Genomic DNA, 24,153 nt, shown 5'->3' with positions numbered 1-24,153 from the left:
AGCACTGGGGGGGTCAAAGTGCTCACCACACATCTAGATAAGTTCCTTGGGGGGTCTAGTTTACAAAATGGTGTCATTTGTGGGGGGTTTCCACTGTTTAGGTACATTAGGGGCTCTCCAAAGGCAACATGACACCCGCAGACCATTCCATCAAAGTCTGCATTCCAAAACGTCACTACTTCCCTTCCGAGCCCTGACGTGTGCCCATACAGTAGTTTTCTCCCACATATGGGGTAGCAGCGTACTCAGGACAAATTGGAAAACAACTTTTGGGGTCCAATTTCTCCTGGTACCCTTGGGAAAATAAAAAAATGGTGACTAAAAGATCATGTTTGTGGAAAAAATACGAATTTTTTATTTTCACGCCCGGGCGTTGTAAACTTCTGTGAAGCACTGGGGGGGTCAAAGTGCTCACCACACATCTAGATAAGTTCCTTGGGGGGTCTAGTTTACAAAATGGTGTCATTTGTGGGGGGTTTCCACTGTTTAGGTACATTAGGGGCTCTCCAAAGGCAATATCACACCCGCAGACCATTCCATCAAAGTCTGCATTCCAAAACGTCACTACTTCCCTTCCGAGCCCCGACGTGTGCCCATACAGTAGTTTTCTCCCACATATGGGGTATCAGCATACTCAGGACAAATTGGACAACAACTTTTGGGGTCCAATTTCTCCTGGTACCCTTGGGAAAATAAAAAAATGGTGACTAAAAGATCATGTTTGTGGAAAAAATACGAATTTTTTATTTTCACGCCCGGGCGTTGTAAACTTCTGTGAAGCACTGGGGGGGTCAAAGTGCTCACCACACATCTAGATAAGTTCCTTAGGGGGTCTAGTTTCCAAAATGGTGTCATTTGTGGGGGGTTCCACTGTTTTGGTACATCAGGAGTTTTCCAAACGCGACATGGTGTCCGATCTCTATTCCAGCCAAAAACGTCAAATGGCGCTGCTTCCCTTCCGAGCTCTGCCATGCCCCCAAATAGTGGTTTACCCCCACATGTGGGGTATCAGCGTACTCAGGACAAATTGCACAATAACTTTTAGGGTCCTGTTACCCTTGGAAAAATAAGAATTGAGGGTGAAAAGATCATTTTTGTGGAAAAAATATGATTTTTTAATTGTATGGCTTTATGTTATAAACTTCTGTGAAGCCCATGGGGGTTCAAAGTTCTCACCACACATCTAGATAAGTTCCTTAGGGTGTCTAGTTTCCAAAATGGTGTCATTTGTGGGGGGTTTCCACTGTTTTGGTACATCAGGGGTTTTCCAAACGCGACATGGTGTCCGATCTCAATTCCAGCCAAAAACGTCAAATGGCGCTGCTTCCCTTCCGAGCTCTGCCATGCGCCCAAATAGTGGTTTACCCCCACATGTGGGGTATCAGCGTACTCAGGACAAATTGCACAATAACTTTTAGGGTCCTGTTACCCTTGGAAAAATAAGAATTGAGGGTGAAAAGATCATTTTTGTTTAAAAAATATGATTTTTTAATTGTATGGCTTTATGTTATAAACTTCTGTGAAGCCCATGGGGGTTCAAAGTTCTCACCACACATCTAGATAAGTTCCTTAGGGGGTCTAGTTTCCAAAATGGTGTCATTTGTGGGGGGTTTCCACTGTTTTGGTACATCAGGGGTTTTCCAAACGCGACATGGTGTCCGATCTCAATTCCAGCCAAAAACGTCAAATGGCGCTGCTTCCCTTCCGAGCTCTGCCATGCGCCCAAATAGTGGTTTACCCCCACATGTGGGGTATCAGCGTACTCAGGACAAATTGCACAATAACTTTTAGGGTCCTGTTACCCTTGGGAAAATAAAAATTGGGGTGAAAAGATCATTTTTGTGGAAAAAATATGATTTTTTAATTGTACCGCTGTACGTTATAAACTTCTGTAAAGCCCTTGTGGGTTCAAAGTTCTCACCACATATCTAGATAAGTTCCTTGGGGGGTCTAGTTTCCAAAATGGGGTCACTTGTAGGGGGTTTCCACTGTTTAGGTACATCAGGGACTCTCCAAACGTGACATGGCGTCCAATCTGAATTCCAGCCAATTTTGCATTGAAAAAGTCAAACGGCGCTCCTTCCATTCTTAGCTCTGCCATGCGCCGAAACAGTCGTTCCCCCCCACATATCAGGTATCTGCATACTCAGGACAAATTGCACAATAACTTTTGCAGTTCAATTTCTCCTGTTACCCTTGGTAAAATAAAAAAAATTGAACCTGAAGTATTTTTTTTATGAAAAAAAAGTTAGATGTTCATTTTTTTTTAAATATTCAAAAAAATTCCTGTGACGCACCTAAAGGGTTAATAAACTTCTTGAATGTGGTTTTGAGCACCTTAAGGGGTGCAGTTTTTAGAATGGTGTCACTTTTGTGTATTTTCTATCATATAGACCCCTCAAAGTGGCTTCAAATGTGATGTGGTCCTAAAAATAAAATGGTGTTGTAAAAATGAGAAATCGCTGGTCAACTTTTAACCCTTATAACTTCCTAACAAAAAAAAATTTTGGTTCCAAAATTGTGCTGATGTAAAGTAAACATGTGGGAAATGTTAGTTATCAAGTTTTTTGTGTGCCTTATCTCTGTGATTTAAGGGCATAAAAATTCAAAGTTGGAAAATTGCGAAATTTTCAAAATTTTCGCCATATTTCCGTTTTTCTCACAAATAAACGCAAGTTATTTGAATGAAATTTTACCACTAACATGAAGTACAATATGTCACGAGAAAACAATGTCAGAATCACCGGGATCCATGGAAGCGTTCGAGAGTTATGACCTCATAAAGGTACAGTGGTCAGAATTGTAAAAATTGGCCCGGTCATGAACGTGCAAACCACCCTTGGGGGTGAAGGGGTTAATGAGAGAGAGAGAGAATGTTTTAAGGCATATTTATTACTTACTGCAAAGTCAAAAGTTTTCATATATTGCATTAGTATTTGGTACCATTGCTCTTAAGCTCAATAATTTGGGTCAAATGTTTGTGATTTCCTTCCACATGCTCCTCACAATAGTTGGTTGGAATTTGGCCCATTCCTCTTGTCAAAACTGTCGGAAATATATTAAAGTTTCTATAAAAAAACCTTGCTGTGGCTTGTGGTTCAACACACAAGTAGACATAATAGCACCTGTTGAGGAGAGGGATTTTATTGGTATTGTATTACGTGCACCAACGGATTCTGTAAGTGCGCCAACATTAGCAACAAATGGACCCCAACATGTTTTTTACATTGCTGCGGCCTATTGTAGATTTAGGATATTATGAGTTGGCCTTTTGTAATTTAAGGGGGAAGTGTCATCCCTAACATTCAGGTTTACCGCAAAGCCCCATATTGCATCTGTACTTGTAGATTCTGTAATTCAGTTTGTTTCTCTGATACTTGCTATTCCTCTTACAATATTCACCATTTATCCCCCTCTATAAATAAACCTGTTAAGTGCTTCACCCTCATCTCTTGTGTCTGTGTAAGGATCATGCACAAAGGATTCCTGAGTCGACCCCTGGCAGAAGAAGACCCTCTTGTATCACACCACAGCTCCCAGAAAGATTCCGGTAGACCCACTGTGCTATATTGAGGTGAGAACTATCAGACATCCTTCCCCCACAGACGGCTTAGTGGGGTGCTACAATAACTGAAAATTATGGTGCACAAATGTCGCCACAGTCATGTTATACAATAAGAGAACCTCAAAAGGGGTTAATGGACATTCTGATGATTGAGAAATGAGTTTGTGTTAAAGCAACAGAAAATAAGTTTCATTACAAGAGCAAATAAAAAGTCTTATTTCTGTTCCTTCATCTTATTCTTCAATTATCCAGAGTAAAGACGGTTCAGATCACAATCATTGGGGAGCGGATCCAGAATACTGTGTGATGAGATCAGACAATGTAAAATATATCCCATCATTCTGTATAAAAAGAGGGGAGATGATCGGCGTCTTCATGTCACTGATCCTATGAGCCGTGTGCTTTGTGTCACTGCTGCTCGAGCGTCTTCATCACGTATCACTTAGAATAGAATCTACTTCTTATTCAATTATATTATATATAAGGAGATGATCAGTTTCCTTATTATATTGCTGCTTCCATGGCTTCCTTTAGCAAAATTTGTCTGTGATCTCAAGATAATAGATTTTTTCAATAGGCTTGGAGGTATTTACCAGGATGGAGATTTCATCATCGGTGGGCTGTTAGCAGGTGATAAAATGGTAATGGATCCAAGATATCTAGATGACTTCCATGCAGAAATATACTGTAAATCGTAAGTCATGATCTTATGTCTGTAGTGTCCATACGTGGTGAGAATAGTGACTGCTGCAGACCTCGCTCCACCAATCGATCAGTACTGGCTTCTATGTATGACATTTCAGAAACACTAAATGAGGCTTACGGGGTCCTGGGTCACCAACTGTCTGTAAATTCTTGGTCGGTCTGTACAAATCAGGGACTTTTTACTAATCACCATATAATATCTGACAAGTCCATGATTATTTTGGGGTCGGAGGAGCTTGTGCCGGTTATTGAGATTGTAGCTGTCATCATGTTCCAGTTCTCAGTAATTGCTACTAATGTGTCTTATCAATGTGCTCATCATCTGTCTGGGTTACACATGGTCACATCTTTTCAGATTTGAATTTATTTGGTTCAGATAATTTTTCCCAACAAAAGCAGATATTCATCATTTTCCTGAAATTGCAGGTCCTCTGATTGTCCTGGAATAATATGTATAATAATAAGAGTAAGAGGGACAATTAGCAGTAAAAAAGAAAGAATTTACACTACTAAAGCAGGATGGCACCACTGAAGATCTAAAAAACTATAGCGAGAAAAATACTTGATCTAAAAAGTAATTAAAGCTGCCAAAAAGGAAATGGAGAAGCACATTGCTAAGGAGAGTAACACTAATCCATAACTGTTGTTCAATTATATTAATAGTAAAAGAATCATAAGTGAAAGTGTAGTCCCCTTAAAGAATTGTGATGAAAAAATGGTAGTGGCAAAAGCACAATAGCAGCTAAGGCAGGAGGTGTTGAGCCTGCGTCATGGTTTGGCTCCGGAACGCCTGGAAGGCTACCTTTTCTGGGAGTAGGCTAACCGCTTTTAAAGGCAGAGCATGAGAAACTGGTTTTGGCTTACACTGCCGAAACAACAGACTCCAGCAAATATGCCCTCCTCTCCTGAAGTTTCAAAAAATGCAAGCACTGAGTCGTCAAGTGCTGGCTCCTGGTCAGGAAGAACTCCGTTCCTTGTGTCCTGCACCCCCACCCAAAGTGAATGATGCAGCAGGCCACACTTCACATTAGTCCTTGTAGCTCTTTCTATCATACCATGCCTGGGTTATCAAGTGAAATCGTGAATTCCCAAGTCCAAGATGAATCTGACATGGGAGTGTGGGTGGCCAGCCAGGGCAGGGGGGTAATCGGTACTGGGCCGGTGTCTCACAGGGATGTGTCACGGTGGTGACCCGTTCCGTGGCCCTGGGCGTCCATGCAAAGGGGTGAATTACGTTTATAGGTGAATGATACGTGACGCCACCTATGGTTTCTGATTAGATTGACCAGCGCTGCAGTGTCGCTTCTCTGGGACAGATGTTGTGGTGCAGCTAAGATGTAGAAGCCCTGCACAGGTAGGGCCGTAGTCGCAGGGCAAATGAAAGAGTTGGTAGATGGTGTGCAGTGCAGGATGTAGCAGAGCCGTGCGCCAGGCACATGAGAAAGATGCAAGACACAGTCATGCAGTTACTTTACCTGTACTTGGTAAGTGCCGTCCAGGACCCAGAGTACAGATGGAGAAGGAGTTGGTCAGCCTTGAAGCCAATTTCGAATTCTCTCTCTGCATATAGGTTGTGTGGCCTCCGTTCTAGCGCTTATCTGAGGTACTCGCAGTGCTGAGTTCAAGGAAGTTCCCCCTGTTGACTCTCTTTTGGAACTTTCTCGTATGGCAAGCAGCCATAGCCTTTTCCTTCTGGCTCCTACACGTCGATGCTGGGGCCTCCGTGCCTTAGGCTAGTTTCACACTTGCTTTTTTTTGCAGCGCGTTTTTCCCGCAAAAAAACGCATTAAAAAAACGCATACAAATGCATACAAACGCTGCGTTTTTTTCAAGCATTTTTATGCGCATGCAGGAAAAAAACGCAGCGTTTTTGCGCGTTTGTATGCGTTTTTTGTGCGTTTGCGTTTTTTTACAGATTTTGGAAAAACCCCACAAAAATGAAAAAACAACCATTCAACAACACACAAGACCAATGGGACTTCATTGTGGGTGTGGTATGTTAATATATAGACCCTGTCTACAGTATTCTTCACATTTGCTTGATTCTTCTCGTGACCATGGATCTGCGCTGGAAGAGTTTTCACTTCAACTTGGATTTAGACATCGCGATGGCTCAGGCGTATGCAGTTGCTTGCCATGAACAAAGGAAGAGAGAGAGGCAGCGAAGACGGCGGCGTATGTGGATACATCCGATTGTTGAACTCCGGGAGAGCCGTGGGGCATACCACACCCTCTACAGCGAGCTACAGGCAAACCCGGAGAAATTTACAGATTATATCAGGATGTCCCACGAAAGTTTCATGGATTTGCTTGCTCGTGTCCAACAATCCATCCGGAGACAGGACACACAGCTCCGTCGTGCGATTCCTCCTGAGGAACTGCTACTGGTGACATTACGGTATGTTTTAAAAACCAAGGGTTGCGGTCTGATGTTTTTTTTTTAAATTTAGTATTCAAAACCTTGGGTAATTAGTTTTCGTGAATTTACTAATATTTTATTTTATAGTTTTTTAAAATAATATACATAAATATTAATTTTACTTCTTTGTCTGTTCACAGATTCCTGGCGACTGGAGAAACCCTATCTTCACTACACTTCCAGTACCGTATTGGAATCTCTACCTTGTCTGGAATTGTTGCTGACACCTGCCGGGCTCTCTGGAATGTTCTTTGCCCAGAATTTATGCCCCTGCCCACCGCTGAAAAGTGGATGGAAATTGCTGACAAATTCTGGACAGTATGCAATTTTCCCAACTGTTTGGGAGCTGTTGATGGTAAACACATACGGATCATCAAACCCCAAAGAACGGGATCTGAGTACTATAATTACAAAAAGTACTTTTCAATAGTACTCATTGCGATTGCGGATGCCGGATGTATGTTTGTAGCAGTGGACATTGGAGCATTTGGCCGTGGTAATGACTCACAGGCTTTTAAAAACTCAGACATGGGCCGGAGGTTGTATGGCAACCAATTTAATTTCCCTATGCCACGGCCTCTTCCTCACACCGAAGCTCCGCCACTGCCCTTTGTAATGGTTGGCGATGAGGCTTTTCAAATGTGCGGAAACTTACTGAAACCCTACTCCAGCCGGGACTTGGACCACGCCAAAAAAATATTTAATTACAGGCTGACCAGGGCCAGAAGAACTGTCGAGTGTGCTTTTGGGATTCTTGTTTCCAGATGGCGAATTCTCGGCACAGCCATTAATCTTAAACTTGAAACAGTCGATGAGGTGGTGAAGGCCTGTGTGGTTCTACATAACTTTGTGATGGCTAAAGAGCACCCGACCTTTGAACTGGACGATGATGCTCCTAACCCATTGCCTGAATTCACTCAGCACACTCTCAGGTCATCCGTTGAAGTTGGCCAAATGAGGGACCAATTTGCGGCCTACTTTATTTCTGATGTAGGACGGGTGCACTGGCAAGATGAAATGGTGTAATGTTTTTGTTTGTTTATGGTAATAAAAAACCTTATTTGATACCATTACTGAGTGCACTATATTTTTTAAACTCCAATTAAATAAAAAACTTCCCATGTATAACTGAATTTTTTGATGTTCACACACCTGGGCAGGTAAATACACATATGAGTTAAAATGCAGCATTGCTAGTCTGCGTGAAATATATTGGAACGAGCAAAGCTGCAGGCCATGAATCAGGAAACAATTTTTTTTCAAGAGAAAATTGTGCAACTAGTTGAAAACAAAGTATGTGATTTTCTCAAAACACAACCCTCAAAACCCAACCCCAATGAAAGTCCATGGGGAATACAAGTCAGCATTGAGTGGATGAATGTAATCTGCTCCATTCCAACTTACAAGTTATTACACTAGGCCTTGGAATGACTATACTAGGCCGTGGTATTTCAAATATGAGTATAGTAGGCCTTGGGCCTACTAGTATAGTCATATGTGAAATACCACGGCCTAGTATAGTCATAACAAGGCATACTCGATTTTTGCCAACTAGGATCTTGTTTCACGAAAAACAAACGGGTGAAACTTGACAAGTTTCAACAGTTTGTTTTTCATGAAACCAGATTCTAGTTGGTAAAACTAGAGTTATTACACTAGGCCTTGGAAAGACTATACTAGGCCGTGGTATTTCAAATATGAGTATAGTAGGCCTTGGGCCTACTAGTATAGTAATATGTGAAATACCACGGCCTAGTATAGTCATACCAAGGCCTACTCGAATTTTACCAACTAGGATCTTGTTTCACGAAAAACAAACTGGTGAAACTTGACAAGTTTCAACAGTTTGTTTTTCATGAAACCAGATTCTAGTTGGTAAAACTAGAGTTATTACACTAGGCCTTGGAATGACTATACTAGGCCGTGGTATTTCAAATATGAGTATAGTAGGCCTTGGGCCTACTAGTATAGTAATATGTGAAATACCACGGCCTAGTATAGTCATACCAAGGCCTACTCGAATTTTACCAACTAGGATCTTGTTTCACGAAAAACAAACTGGTGAAACTTGACAAGTTTCAACAGCTTGTTTTTCATGAAACCAGATTCTAGTTGGTGAAACTAGAGTTATTACACTAGGCCTTGTAATGACTATACTAGGCCGTGGTATTTCAAATATGAGTATAGTAGGCCTTGGGGCTAGTAGTATTGTAATATGTGAAATACCACGGCCTAGTATAGTCATACCAAGGCCTACTCGAATTTTACCAACTAGGATCTTGTTTCACGAAAAACAAACTGGTGAAACTTGACAAGTTTCAACAGTTTGTTTTTCATGAAACCAGATTCTAGTTGGTAAAACTAGAGTTATTACACTAGGCCTTGTAATGACTACACTAGGCCGTGGTATTTCAAATATGAGTATAGTAGGCCTTGGGGCTAGTAGTATAGTAATATGTGAAATACCACGGCCTAGTATAGTCATACCAAGGCCTACTGTAATAACTCGATTTTTAACAACTAGCATCTTGTTTCACAAAAAACAAACTGGTGAAACTAGAAAGAAACTTATTTTTAAGACAAGTTTCAACAGTTTGTTTTTCATGAAACCAGATCCAAGTTGGTAAAACTCGAGTTATTACACTAGGCCTTGGTATGACTATACTAGTCCGTGTTATTTCACATATGACTATACTAGGCCTTGGGTTGGTTTTTAACATGTATTTACCCATCAGTGTGTGTGAGCGGCGCAAACAACATTAATGAAACTTAGTAATGGTGAACCACAAATGTAAATTTATTTTTTATCACAAAAATAAACCAAAAAATTATTTTTTCCGGCGTTTGGGGGCAGATGGTTTCAATTTGGGGGTGTGCAGGGAATATGCAACACTTGCAGTTGAAGACGGTGTTTGAGGGGAAGGGGCAACAAAACTTGTGGGGGAAGGTAGTCCAGTTAAGGGAATTAAACTAGGAACACTTGGAGGAGAGGAAATCTGTTCAGGTACATTAGTTGTAATGGCATGTCGCCGTAGGCTTGTGTGCCTGGACCGACTTTGGCCCAATGCCCGCCTTGATAGATTTCGCCTTGAACTAGGGGCAAATATTGAATGTAGGTCCCCCGTCTGCTGGTATGGCTGCTGCTGCTGCTGAGGTGGCGGCTGCTGCTGCTGAGGTGGCGGCTGCTGCTGAGGTGGCGGCTGCTGCTGAGGTGGCTGCTGCTGCTGAGGTGGTTGCTGCTGCTGAGGTGGTTGCTGCTGCTGCTGAGGTGGCTGCTGCTGCTGCTGAGGTGGCTGCTGCTGCTGCTGAGGTGGCTGCTGCCGAGGTGGCTGCTGCTGCTGAGGTGGCTGCTGCTGCTGCTCTTCGTTGGCAGTGCTCGTCCTTGCAGGAGGACTGGTGGCGGCAGTGATGGTCCAGGTTTGCAGAGTGGTGGTGGCAGGGCTACTACATGTTGTTGTAGCGGCAGGGCTGTTCCATGTTTGCCTAGTGGTGGCTGAGCTCCACGCATGCATGGGAGTGGCGGTGGTGCTCCAGACAGGAGCAGCGCTTGCCATGGTGGTGTCGGTGAAGTGACCAGCTGCACTCAGACTTGTGGTGGTGTAACGGTGGGTGTCCTGGCTTTGAATAGAGGTGTCCGTGCAGTGGTATGCAGCACAAGTCGGTAGTGAGGTGAAGCGAGTCAATGGTGGCACAGGTGGAAAGGACACCACTGACTGCTGACCGTACCGATTATGCTGCATAGCCTGCAAGAAAGCATTGTTGCAGGCCTGCAGCACATTCAGCTGTTGCTCAGGACTAAGGTGTTCCGCCATGCCCTTTTCAATCTTACTAAAAAAATGGTGTGCTGGTCTGTTGAGGTCGGCCTCCAGACGGTCAAGGCGCTGTTCTACAGAATTGAAGCGGTGTTCAAAGTGGTTAAAACCACGTTCCATGAGTGCAAAACCGCTTTCAACTCTGTCGGACAGTGACTTGAGGCTGGAATTAAATGTCTCGCTCAAATGCATAAACTCGGGCAAGACATTCCTGTCCAAGGCCCTCTGCCGCTGGCGGGTAGTGCCCGCATAACCAGTGGCAGAGACCTGGGACAGGGGAACACCTGATGGCCCAGCTTCCTGGTCACCAGCTGTGTGTGTGGTTGACCTGCAAGGTGCTTCCTGGCTGTCGGATGGCTGGGACGGGTCAGAGGACGTCCGAGGAAGGACCGCTCCAGGGCCAGGTTGCAGGGTGCTGCTCCAGGTGCTGTGGAAGAAAGGAAAATCATTACTACCATGCCTTTACAAGAAGCATCAGCTGTGGATTAGAAAAACACAGATTAATAAAAATAAAAACCCAAAATTTATAATACTTACGATCTCGTGGCAAGGACCGGTCTTAGGAACTGCAACGCGTGATAGTGACGGTATCTAGTTCTGGTCCTTGACGCAGATCCACTGCGAACCTGGCACTCAGCACGAACATCACTGTTGAAGCGGTCCTTGATCGAACGCCAACGTGTTCGGACTTTGTCCACTGTTGATAAAAAAAAAACAGTGCCGTCAAGGACAACAGTCACTGCGGCACAATGTAGCAATACAATGCTCAAAGCAGTCACTGTAGACCCCGATGACACTGTTGGGTTTCCTGCTAGAATATGCCTAGCACGAAACCCAACAGTGCCGTCAAGGACAACAGTCACTGCGGCACAATGTAGCAATACAATACTCAAAGCAGTCACTGTAGACCCCGATGACACTGTTGGGTTTCCTGCTAGAATACACCTAGCACGAAACCCAACAGTGCCGTCAAGGACAACAGTCACTGCGGCACAATGTAGCAATACAATACTCAAAGCAGTCACTGTAGACCCCGATGACACTGTTGGGTTTCCTGCTAGAATATGCCTAGCACGAAACCCAACAGTGCCGTCAAGGACACAAGTCACTGCGGCACAATACAGAGCAGGGAAATACTCACTAAATGCCTTTTTGGAGGATGCTGTGGCGCTGTCCCAGCCATCCATCAACGCTGCGGCCACCTCATTCCATAGCCGCCGGGTCACCACAATGTCCTTGTGCAGCCGGTCACGGCTGTCCCACAACGGCGAACGCTCCTGGACCAGGCTGATGAGCTGCTCATTATCCAGGTAGACGTCTTCATCCCGTTGTGGAACCTAGACAAAACACATTCATTAGAATAATCAAATTTAAATTGAATAAAAAGTTACAAAAAAAGAAACATAAAAAAGAGTAAAAATAGAAGATAAAAAATAAAGAACATTACAAATCATTTGATACTTACATTCCGTATCACCACCGGGACTTGGCTTCGCTGCTCCTGCTCTTCGCCCTCACTAGTCCCGTCCGCAGAAGATGATGATGACGATGTCTTAAAAAAGTTGAAAAAAACGTAAGAGATTTGGAGAAGCAGCAGATATACTTACCAGATGCACGAAAATAATCACCTCACGGTCTGCTTGCGCCAATTCCTGCCGCGATGGGGAATACTCGGATTCTGAAGACATACTGCATGTAAAAATAATAAAAATCATTAGTACACACATAATTTAAAAGGACAGGCATATAATGTAATATACTCACATTCTTCACTGATATAATGGGTTCTTGGTTGACTGTCTGCTCTTCAATCTGTCAGTGTAGTAGTGGCAGAGTTTTGGCAGGCACCTCCTTTATATAGACTTTTTTTTTTTGACTTTAGAAGATTATAACTAGGACAACAAGTGGACACCACCAAAAAAACGCAGCGCTAAAAAAACGCATATATGCGCATGCCAGTGCGCACGTATGCGCATCCATAGGCTATAATGGCCAATTTTAGCGTGCGCATGCGCTTTTTTCCAGGGCCAAAAAATGCAACATGCTGCGTCTGGAAAATACCAACGCACACCCCAAAAAAACGCAGCACATGAAAATCGCATACGTGCGCATGCCAGCGCGCAGGTATGCGCACCCATGTTAAATATAGGGGAAAAAACGCATGCGCACGTATGCGTTTTTTTCCAGCGCTAAAAAACGCAAATGTGAAACCAGCCTTAGTTGGGTACAGAACATTTACAGCTGCTACTTCTTCCGGTTTCTGCTGCAGAAACGTCAGTGTCCCTACAAACTCGGAGACCGGAATCCGGACCATGCGCTCAATCTAGGAGTGAGCCTTAACTCTGCTCATCCTCCAGCTCCCCTTCTCACGACCACACACTTCCCCTTCCCTGCACAGAGTGCCCTAACTTACCTCCTCCCGACCACAGAGAGCAGATCTGCAGCAGTTAGGTTCAGAGGTCTCCCTGCTGGCCTGGAGTGGGAAATGTGTTGTGTGTTGGTTTAACTGCTAGAGAGATCCTTCGTTGCTCCCAAGAATGACATCACACTCCCTAGGAGGTAGGTAATGCCACTGTGGCGAACGTATCACTGGGGATGCCAGAAGTGCACTGATGCCCAGCAACTGCTAGATGATTCTGCTGGTACATTGACCCAGACCACTACATTCCCCTAACACTCTACACAGCCAGAATCTGACCCTGAGGAAACTCAGGTTCCCCTTCCCGCATACTATACCACCTTACACGGTGACAAAGAGGAAGGTGCAGATGAAAGTGCAGGTTCCTTGAGCAGGTGGGGGGGGCATACTCTGGCATAGGGCCCCTCATAGTATGCAAAAGTGTCTCTGCTGGTGGGAGGGTGCAAAAGTGTCTCTGCCGGTGGGAGGGGCCCACCCGACGTCAGACACACCACCACATGGGAGGGGCCCACCTGTCGTCAGACACACCACCACACACCGCCGTACTATGAGGGGCCCTGTGCCAGTGCCGTCGCCAACGAGAGGGCTCCCCCTGCTTGCTCAGGATCACAGCACTTGCAAAGTTGTAATACTTACCTCTCCCTGCTCCAACGCCATGACATCTTCCGCGTGTCCTGACAGTGACATTCTGATCAGAGAGCGCAATGACATCACGTCTGTATGCCCTCTGCCTTAACAGCCAAGTGCAGTGAGATGGAAAATGGGGACGACGAGGAGTCCAGACTAGAACAGGGAATCCCTAGCGAGGAGACTTATTTAATTGTTTTCAAAGTTGGGACAGCAATTTTTGGGGAGCACTATGCTCTGGAGAATGATATATGGGGCCGACCATACACTGGAGCATTCCAAAGGTGGACATCAGACACTGGAGCAGCATTTACAGGGCCCATTATACACTAGAGCATTAGAAATGGGGCCCATTATATATGGAGCATTATTTGGGCCCATAAGACAGTGGAGCTTCATCCATGGGGACCAACATATACTGTAGCATTATGTGGAGCTCATCATATACTGTTTCAAACATTATATGGGACCAATGATTCTGTATGGAGAAATATATGGGCCTCATTACTCTGTATAGCGCACTATGCGGTGCCCATAATACTGTATGGAGTAATATACTGTCCGTTTTTGGAGCTATTGGAGAATTTAAAATCGATATCAGTCATGAGATGTAAGAAGTGAAGTATTTTTCATTGTACTATACCGATATTTCTCTACCTTATCAGAGCATCATGAGTTGTGGTATGTGTTAAAGGGGCGCTCTTTGGCCCAGGGCACATGAAAACCTGGAGCCAACCCTAGCCCCCACAACTGTAGCCAAATAACCCCCAGTTCTCAGTGCATTACTATTATTATGAAGTAAAATAAGGTTGACAAGCTTCAGTAATAAAAATTGATGTTTTTGGCATTCAAATGGGCACTGTAGGTTTGTTTCCTGTCCTCCTCTTACTGCCGACTTTGCTTCCCCATTGACTTGCATTGGGGTTCGTGTTTCAGTCGGCCTTCGATTTTTCCCTATAGTCGGCCGATTTCATTCGACCCGACTTCAAAAGTCGGGTTTCATGAAACCCGACTGGACCCGAAAAAAGGCAAAGTCGCTCATCTCTACTGTGCACAGTTTTGAGCACCGGTGCTCAAGAAGGATATAATGGAACTAGAACGAGTACAAAAGAGGACAACAAAATTAATAAAGGGGATGGGGGAACTACAATACCCAGAGAGATTAGGAAAATTAGGATTATTTAAAGTCGTCTAGAAAAAAGACGACTGAGGGGCGATCTAATAAACATGTATAATTATATAAGGGGACAATACAAATATCTCTCTGTTTATCTGATTATACCAAGGAAGGTGACGATCACAAGGGGGCATTCTCTGCGTCTGGAGGAGAGAAGGTTTTTCCACCAACATAGAAGAGGATTCTTTACTGTTAGGGCAGTGAGAATCTGGAATGACCTGCCTGAGGAGGTGGTGATGGCGAACTCAGTGGAAGGGTTCAGGAGAGGCCTGGATGTCTTCCTGGAGCGTAACAATATTGTATCTTACAGTGATTAGGTTCTGTGGAAGGACGTAGATCTGGGGATTTATTCTGTCAGTATATAGGCTGAACTGGATGCATAAATGTATTTTTATGGCCTTGCTAACTACGTTACTATGTTAGTATGTTAATCTGTGGTCTCCTAGGATTGTGTCCAATCCATTTCATGCTCTTTAAAGGGAACCTGATGGCTGATACCTGGTGCCCGATCACAGGCAGCATTTATCAGACATTGGCTGCTTGATTTCTCCAGGAATGTTTGACTTTCAGAGAAAAACATACTATAAAAGCCGCCGGGGTTCTAGCCGCACTGGTGACTAGAGGGAAAGGCCTGACCATGGCAGCCTCTGCCCGCCCGATAACACTGACTGCCAGGTCTCTGCCTCTACATGCATGCTGGGAGAGACCGGTCACTCACGGGGGACGGGCAGGGAGAAGATGACGGGGAGAGAACTCTTAGACAGGTCTCCATGAGGTTTTGTCTCTCAGCTGCTCTTACATTATTTTTTCTCTGAAATACCGCATGCTTTCAGAGTCATACATACATGGCAGAAATCACACAGACAATGTGTGACACATGATGGCCGTGTTTATGAGCTGTCATGTTCCCTTTAACGAAAACCCATCCTAGTTATAATAAAGTCACTGCACCATAATGACCGATGGGAATCTGATAGTGGCCAACAGCCTAATCCATAACGCAGGACACTGAGATTTCTCTATTTCTTTATTTATTTAAATTAGTTTTTTGCGATCAGACCTCCAGTTCTGCGCAGATCACTGACTCAAAATCACGTTTTTCCCATTAGATGTAACATAATCCTGCTGTGAGAGAGATGAGTGATGAGCCGTCTTTACCATAACGGCCTCCGCTAGTTCCCCACAATACACTTACCAGAAGCAAATGAGCCCAGTGCAGTCTGTTTGGTAATACTAACGCCCGGGCGGCTGGTCCCAGTGGTCGTCGGGGTTCTGTGAGTCACACATTTTTAGTCGTTGTACAGAGTTTTTTCTATTGAGGTTTTTTTCTTTTACTATACATTTTGTAGAATACTATAATTAACTTTTGACAATAATTTCAACCCCAAAATTCAACCCTTGCAAAATGCTATTGAAGTATTCACACAATTGTGTGAAAAAGCGTTTGCCTCCTTCCTGATTTTCTATTCTTTTGCATGTTTTTCATTTTCACACTTAAATGTATCAGATCACCAAACAAATGTAAATATTATACAAAGATAGCACACGTAAACACTAAATGAAGTCTTGTAAATGAAGGTATTTATTTTTAAGAGAAAAAGAAATCCAAACCTACAGGGCCCTGTGTGAAAAAGTGATTGCCACCTAAACCTATTAACTGGTTGGGCCACCCTTAGCAGTAAACACTGCAATCAAGCATTTGCAATAACTGGAAATGAGTCTTTTACAATGTTCTGGAGGAATTTTGGCCAAAGGTGAATTGTTGTAATTCTGCCACATTACAGGGTTTCCGAGCATGAACCACCTTTATAAGGTCACGCCATAGCATCTCAATTGGATTATGGTCAGGACTTTGACTACGTCACTCCAAAGTCTTACTCTTGTTTTTCATAAGCCATTTATAGGTGGACTTGCTGCTACATTTTGAATCATTGTCCTGCTGCATATCCCAAGTGTTCTTCAGCTTCAGGATTTTTTGGTAGATGGCAGAATTCATGGTTCCATTTGTCACAGCAAGTCTTCCAGGTCCTCAAGCATCAAAACAGCCCCAGACAATCACACTGCCACCACCGTATTTTACTGTTGGCATGATGTTTTTTTCTGAAATGCTGTGTTACCTCTACGCCAGATGTAATGGGCCATACACCTTCCAAAAAGTTCAACTTGTGTCTCACAAGTCCAAAGAGTATTCTCCCAAAAGTCTTGGGAATCATAAAGATGTTTTCCGTCAAAACTGAGATGAGTCTTTATGCTCATATTGCTCAGCAGTGAGGTTTGAACTTGGAACTCTGCTATGCAGTCATTTTTGCCCAGTGATTTTGTTATGATGGAGTTATGAACACTGACCTTAACTGAGTCAAGTGAGGCCTGCAGTTCTTTAGATTTGGGGTCTTTTGTGATATCTTCAATGAGTTGTCGCTGTGATTTGGGGATAATTTTGGTCAACAGGCCACTCCTGGGAAGATTCATTACAGTTTTTTTTCAATTTGTGGATAATTGCACTCATTGTGGTTTGCTGGAGTCCCAAAGCTTGAGAAATTGCTTTATAACATTTCCATACTGATAGATCTCAATTACTTTGTTTCTCATTTTGTCCAATTGAAAAGTCCTTGTTTATAATTGTAACAATAATGTAAAATATGATGTAAGATTCCCCTGATTATCACATTGTAGAATCTTCTATTCACATACTGAACACTTCTGTGTCAGTGGTGAGGGTTTGAACCTCCCTCCTTCCTCTTGTCAGCCTGCTAGCAGCTGCTGATTTCTGCTCACTGGCAGCCTGTAACCTGAGACGGCAGCCACTCACGCCCCTTGTTCCTCCCCTTCAGCTCACACACACAACCAGTCTAACCTGAATTACCAGTGTGAGCCCCTTCCCGCCTCATAGCAGGGGGTCTCTTTGTCTCCAAAATGTGCAGCTAATCTCAGAGACAATAATGAGAATCTAATCACTTGGTCATAGAACACCTTTAGATTAAGATGGAAATATGAAAATGACATATTGGGACGTGCTCCGATTGGGCTTCACTACAGTGGTTCTTGCTAAATTCTAGCACCAACAGAACCAGAGAAATGGATTTCTCCTGAACAGAGCGTAATTGACAGCTAGTGTTTGATGTCATCAGAAAACTAATTTTAATACAAGATGAATGATAGTTCTGCCGATATTCTGCTGGTTCTCGAGCCCAGATATGATGGTTATAAGTTTTCAGAACCCAAATCTGTACTTTGATAAAGGGGAGGACTGTCACAAGACAACCCGTTTAGTATTGTCACAAGCCCAAAGGTATAAGGAATTTTCCTCTACCCCCCAGTCATTCGAACTTGGGATGCCGTGGCAATAGGATCTCAAATGCATGGTGAAGTTTGGCTCCTCCCCCAGCATGGTTCTGTGCTATGAACTCATTTTCTGGTCTGCCTCTGGTTTCTGGTGAGGGAGCTGGTTGTGCTGACAGAGGAGTTGCGAGTTCTCTTTCCGGGCACCCTCTGGTGGTGGCAGGAGGTAATGAAGCTGATCTAATTCACAGAGACCTGCCACCTGATAATGAAGATGAGGATTGGACATATGGAGTCTCAGACTGGATTTAAGACAGCCGAATCCCTATTCCCATGCTGGTAATTTTTTCCTGCCTCCTGAGGTCTTAGTTTCCAGTTCAATTCCTGCCTTCTCAAGCTAAGTGTTCTCTGCTAATGTTCACATTTCATTTGGTTTGATCTATTCAGTTTTTGTGTGGTCAGCCAGCCACGGCTGGGGCTGTGCTGAATTTCCATTATTTTGTCACTGTATGTGCCAGTTTGCTTTTTGTCCCTTACTAGATTGGCCTCTTTTTGCTCTGTTCTCAAAATATGCCAGAGTGCTGATATTGTGGGAAAAGTCTAGTGACTTCAGGGTTTTTTTGCTATCAGAAGTGTTGGACATTTTTGCAGGGTTTTTTGGCGTGATTGTAGACATTATCATTCCTTTCCTGTCCTTTCTAGTTAGTGTGGGCCCCATCGTTTGCTCAGCCTATTTTCCTACTTGTGTTTGAGCTTTCATCTTGTCTCACTGTCAATACATGTGTGGGGGCTGTCTATTCCTTTGGGGTCTGCTCTGGGGCAGTTTAGATTTCCCCTTTTCTTGCTTTAGGCTTATTTAGTCCTCCGGCTGTGACGACGCATCTAGAATCATCGTAGGTATGGTCCACGGCTACTGTTAGTTGCATGGTCAGGATCAGGGTTCTGCTGTCCACGTAGTTATGAACCTCTCTGGCTTTTCTGTGACTTGGCTTGGTCTTGTTTTCCTCCTCGGAGACTCATTCATAACAGAATCACTACCCATACTGCAGATTCTAGGGTACTCAAAAACAGGAAAGAATTGTTTAAAAAAGTGTCAGAATTTTTTTTTTTATATGTGTTTTTTCTTCTTTTTCTCTGGGGCTGTAGGAGGATTTTTTCTCTAATGGAGACTAAACAATTGCCTGATCGTGTGGAGCAGCTCGCTGCTGAAGTGCAGGGAATTTCCACCTATCTCACTCAGTCACATGCTGTTGAACCAAAGATCCCTACTCCTGATGTGTTTTCTGGAGATCGGTCTAAATTTTTCAATTTTAAGAATAATTGGAAAGTATTTCTTGCCTTGAAGCCTAACTCATCGGGGAGCTCTGTGCAGCAGGTTAAAATTGTCATCTCCTTGCTGCGCGGCGATCCCCAGGATTGGGCTTTTTCTCTGACACCTGAAAATCCTATTCTGAATAATGTGGACGCATTATTTCAAGCCTTGGGGTTGTTGTATGATGAACCTAATGCTATTGATCAAGCTGAGAAAACCCTATTGGCATTGAACCAGGGTCAGGATTCTGCAGAGTTATACTGTCAAAAATTCCAAAAGTGGGCGGTCCTTACTACATGGAATGATGGTGCATTGGCAGCTCTCTTTCGGAAGGGTTTATCAGAGACCGTAAAAGATGTTATGGTGGGATTTCCTGTTCCCTCTGGTCTGGATGATTCTATGTCATTAGTAGTGTTGAGTGATACCACCTGTATTGCCAACTGTTCAGCAATAAGGTTCGGATAGGGCTTTAAAGAAGGCTACTACTTGCATATAACACAATTTTATTATACAATGATCAATCCAAGTGACAAAACACTAAATCAATGGAATGTATGACAATGATATCGAAATAGAAAATAGTATGATATTGCGTATACTTATATATTCAAATTACAAAGGTTTTGGTACATATACTTACATCAGAAAGAAGAAAAGAAAAGAATCTTCACTAGGGGCATTTACGTCTGTCTGGAAAATACTTCAACTGGTAGGAGCAGTCAGTGAAGACAGAGAATGCTGTCCTAGGATCTACACTGTGCCTCTCACACAGGTCCACAAGCTCCCGCCTTCAGTGACTGCTTCACCAGCTTTTATATGCTTTAAACAAAGGCTTACTCAATATAATATTGTGCAAACGTGAAAATACACAAGTTAGTTGTTTGATGTTCCAATCACATGACAGTGGCCACCTATCATGAATAAATAACATCAAACAAATCTTGTGTCTTCGGACTATTTACTCTTGCCCTGAAATTTACATATGATAAGAACAAAGTTTCCAACAACTTTCTATGACCAAAGCCCTAGCACAATATATATATATTTCAGACTACGGTTAAAGAGATCTCTAAGATTGAATATACTATAATGGTTTCAGATCGCCAACTATATTCATTAGGCTCCTGCATCCATATTTCTATGACCTTATGTATAATAATGTGCAACTATCCATATGCCTAGTCCACTTTTTAACCTCCACATGACACAAATATCAGATGATGTCTTGTCAATATACTGCACCATTCACTGATCTTAAAATTCAAGTAAGTCAACAGCATACACAAAGGTTAATCTTTTCCAGTAATCCAGATTAAACATACTGTTTCAACAAGCATTGTCTTTCAGTATACTCAGCACACAGACTGCATTTCAATAGCCATTGCAGGTCTGACCTCATGAACTCTGGTACTGGATATGGGGCCTTCTAATGCTGACATTACAGGTTAATTTCAATATGGACTAATCAATATATTACAATATGTAGGCTATAAGATATCCATATTTTTATTAGCACCACACCACCCGATACTGAAAAATATCGTATCGGAATGGATCGGCCGATCTAAAAAAAAGTATCGGGTATCGCCGATTCCGATCCCGGAAGTCCCATTGAAGTCAATGGAACAGAAATATCGGAATTAAAAAAAATCCTTTCTTTCCCTATTGGTTAATTCTACATGGAGAAAAACAACTAATAATAATGTAGAATGTATTGTGGGAGGTGTAGGAGACATTAAAGCCATAGAGCTTTAGCCCAATCAAATGGAATAGCAGGATTTTTTTTTTTTTAAAGACGTTCGTAGTTACAAAGATACTGACTATGTTAAAGTCTTTAATTTTTTGTCAGATATGTATGTTTCACTACTTCCATGCTCTTCACCTTCTTTTTTACTTCTCCCACACTTTCTCCTTCATCATCTTCAGCAGCAGCAGTATCTTCTTCTTCTTCTTTTATTCTTCTTCTTTTCTTCTTCTTTTATTCTTCTTCTTTTATTCTCCTTCTTTTATTCTTCTTCATATTCTACTTCTTCATCTTCTTCCTATTCTTCTTCATCATATTCTTATTTGTGTCAGGCATTCCTGTAATTGTTATCTATAAAAGTTTGAAGATTACACCTTCCGTTCAGCCTGTCACAAAAGATTTACAACAGGATTTGTCCGCGTTCAGTTTGGCCTGCAGCAGCAGGCCTTTTCCAGGGGCACCATGAGGAGGAACGGACTCACCCCCATACACTGCTTAGTCTTCTTCTGCTTATAAATTAGATAATATCATTTGCTCTGATTTTTAGTCATATGCTTCATGTTCTTCAGCTTTTGGTTTTTATTCTTCTTGGTCTTCTGTCTCTTGTTGTTCTGCATCTTGGTGGTTGTCTTCCTGTTCTTTGTCCTCTTGGTCATCTTCTTCAGGGTCATCTTTTAGGTATTCTTCTGTGTGGTCTTCAGGGTCATCGTCTTCAGGGTCATTGTCAGGGAGATCCAGAGTGAGAACCAAAAACCATTTCCACAAGCTTGAACTTGGAAAAGTAGCAGAAGGTACAAGAAGGCTGAGGAACTGCCGAGAACCAGCTGACGGTACTGGAACCAGGAGGGGCAGCAGAATGAACAAGAGCCAATGGCACAACCGTGGACCAGCTGACGTTGCTGGAACACGGTTACTAAGCAGGAGGTACCTGTGCTCCAAAGCACTACCAAGGACCAGCAGACATTGCTGGAACTTGGATACCAAGAAGGAGGCACCTAGGCCAAAGGCACTGTTGAGAACCAGCTGATGGTGCTGGAACCCGGATGGGTAGCAGAAGCTGCAAGAGCAAATGACACTAGCGAGGACCAGCTGACGGTGCTGGAACCCGGTGGGGCAGCAGAAGGAACAAGAACCAATGGGAGAACCGTGGACCAGCTGACGGTGCTGTAACATGGTTTCTAAGCAGGAGGTACCTGTGCTACAAAGCACTACCAAGGACCAGGAGACGTTGCTGGAACTCGGATACCAAGAAGAAGGCACCTAGGCCAAAGGCTCTGCTGAGAAACAGCTGACGGTGCTGGAACCCGGATGGGTAGCAGAAGGTACCCAGGAAAAAAACAAAGTTGCATGGCCGTGAGCCGGCCGCAGTTATGGAAACCCACAGTCCTACAGGGGGTGCTTGTTGCTTGTCCTATTGGCACTACGGAACCAGCCGTTATTACCAGAACCCGCAGCCCACATAGGAAGCACTGAAACTGCAGGCACCATAGACTCGGCTAACCCGACCGTAACACGACAGGACAACGTATCAGTGGCAAAGTGACGTTGACACTACCCGGAAACAGCAGGCTTGCTGGAACCAGGCTGGGCAGGAGGGAGTGCCCGTGCCAATGACACTTCTGAGAACCAGCTGACGGTGCTGGAACCCGGATAGGTAGCATTAGCTACAAGAGTCAATGGAACTACCGAGAACCAGCTGACGGTGTTGGAACCCGGAGGGGCAGCAAAAGGAACAAGAGCCAATGGCACAACCGTGGACCAGCTGACGGTGCTGCAACATGGTTTCTAAGCAGGACGTACCTGTGCTAAAAAGCACTACCAAGGACCAGCAGACGTTGCTTAAACTCAGATACCGACAAGGAGGCACCTCAGCCAAAGGCACTGCCGAGAACCAGCTGACGGTGCTGGAACCCGGATGGGTAGCAGAAGGTACCCATGAAAAACAAAGTTGCAAGGCCGCGAGCCGGCCGCAGTTACCGAAACCCACAGTCCTACAGGGAGTGCTTGTCCTATTGGCACTATGGAACCAGCCTTTGTTACCAGAACCCGCAGCCCACATAGGAAGCACTGAAACTGCAGGCACCATAGACTCGGCTAACCCGACCGCAACACGACAGGACAATGTATCAGTGGCAAAGTGACGTTGACACTACCCGGAAACAGCAGGCGTGCTGGAACAAGGCTGGGCAGGAGGAGTGCCCGTGCCAAAGACACTTCCGAGAACCAGCTGACGGTGCTGGAACCCGGATGGGTAGCATTAGCTACAAGAGTCAATGGAACTAACGAGAACCAGCTGACGGTGCTGGAACCCGGAGGGGCAGCAAAAGGAACAAGAGCCAATGGCACAACCGTGGACCAGCTGACGGTGCTAGAACACGGTTTCTAAGCAGGAGGTACCTGTGCTAAAAAGCACTACCATGGAACAGCAGACGTTGCTTGAACTCGGATACCGACAAGGAGGCATCTCAGCCAAAGGCACTGCCGAGAACCAGCTGACGGTGCTGGAACCCGGATGGGTAGCAGAAGGTACAAATGAAAAACAAAGTTGCAAGGCCGCGAGCCAGCCGCAGTTACCGAAACCCACAGTCCTACAGGGAGTGCTTGTCCTATTGGCACTATGGAACCAGCCTTTGTTACCAGAACCCACAGCCCACATAGGAAGCACTGAAACTGCAGGCACCATAGACTCGGCTAACCCGACCGCAACACGACAGGACAACGTATCAGTGGCAAAGTAACGTTGACACTACCCGGAAACAGCAGGCGTGCTGGAACCAGGCTGGGCAGGAGGGAGTGCCTGTGCCAAAGACACTTCCGAGAACCAGCTGACGGTGCTGGAACCCGGATGGGTAGCATTAGCTACAAGAGTCAATGGAACTACCAAGAACCAGCTGACGGTGCTGGAACCCGGAGGGGCAGCAAAAGGAACAAGAGCCAATGGCACAACCGTGGACCAGCTGACGGTGCTGGAACACGGTTTCTAAGCAGGAGGTACCTGTGCTAAAAAGCACTACCAAGGACCAGCAGACGTAGCTGGAACTCGGATACCAAGAAGGAGGCACCTAGGCCAAAGGCTCTACCGACAAACAGCTGA

The sequence above is a fragment of the Dendrobates tinctorius genome, unplaced genomic scaffold, assembly GCF_039654945.1.
Source record: "Dendrobates tinctorius isolate UK_male_01 unplaced genomic scaffold, ASM3965494v1 ptg000512l, whole genome shotgun sequence".
NCBI classification, from domain to species: domain Eukaryota; kingdom Metazoa; phylum Chordata; class Amphibia; order Anura; family Dendrobatidae; genus Dendrobates; species Dendrobates tinctorius.
The sequence above is the reverse complement of the archived record's forward strand: the minus strand, read 5'-3'. Positions refer to the sequence as shown.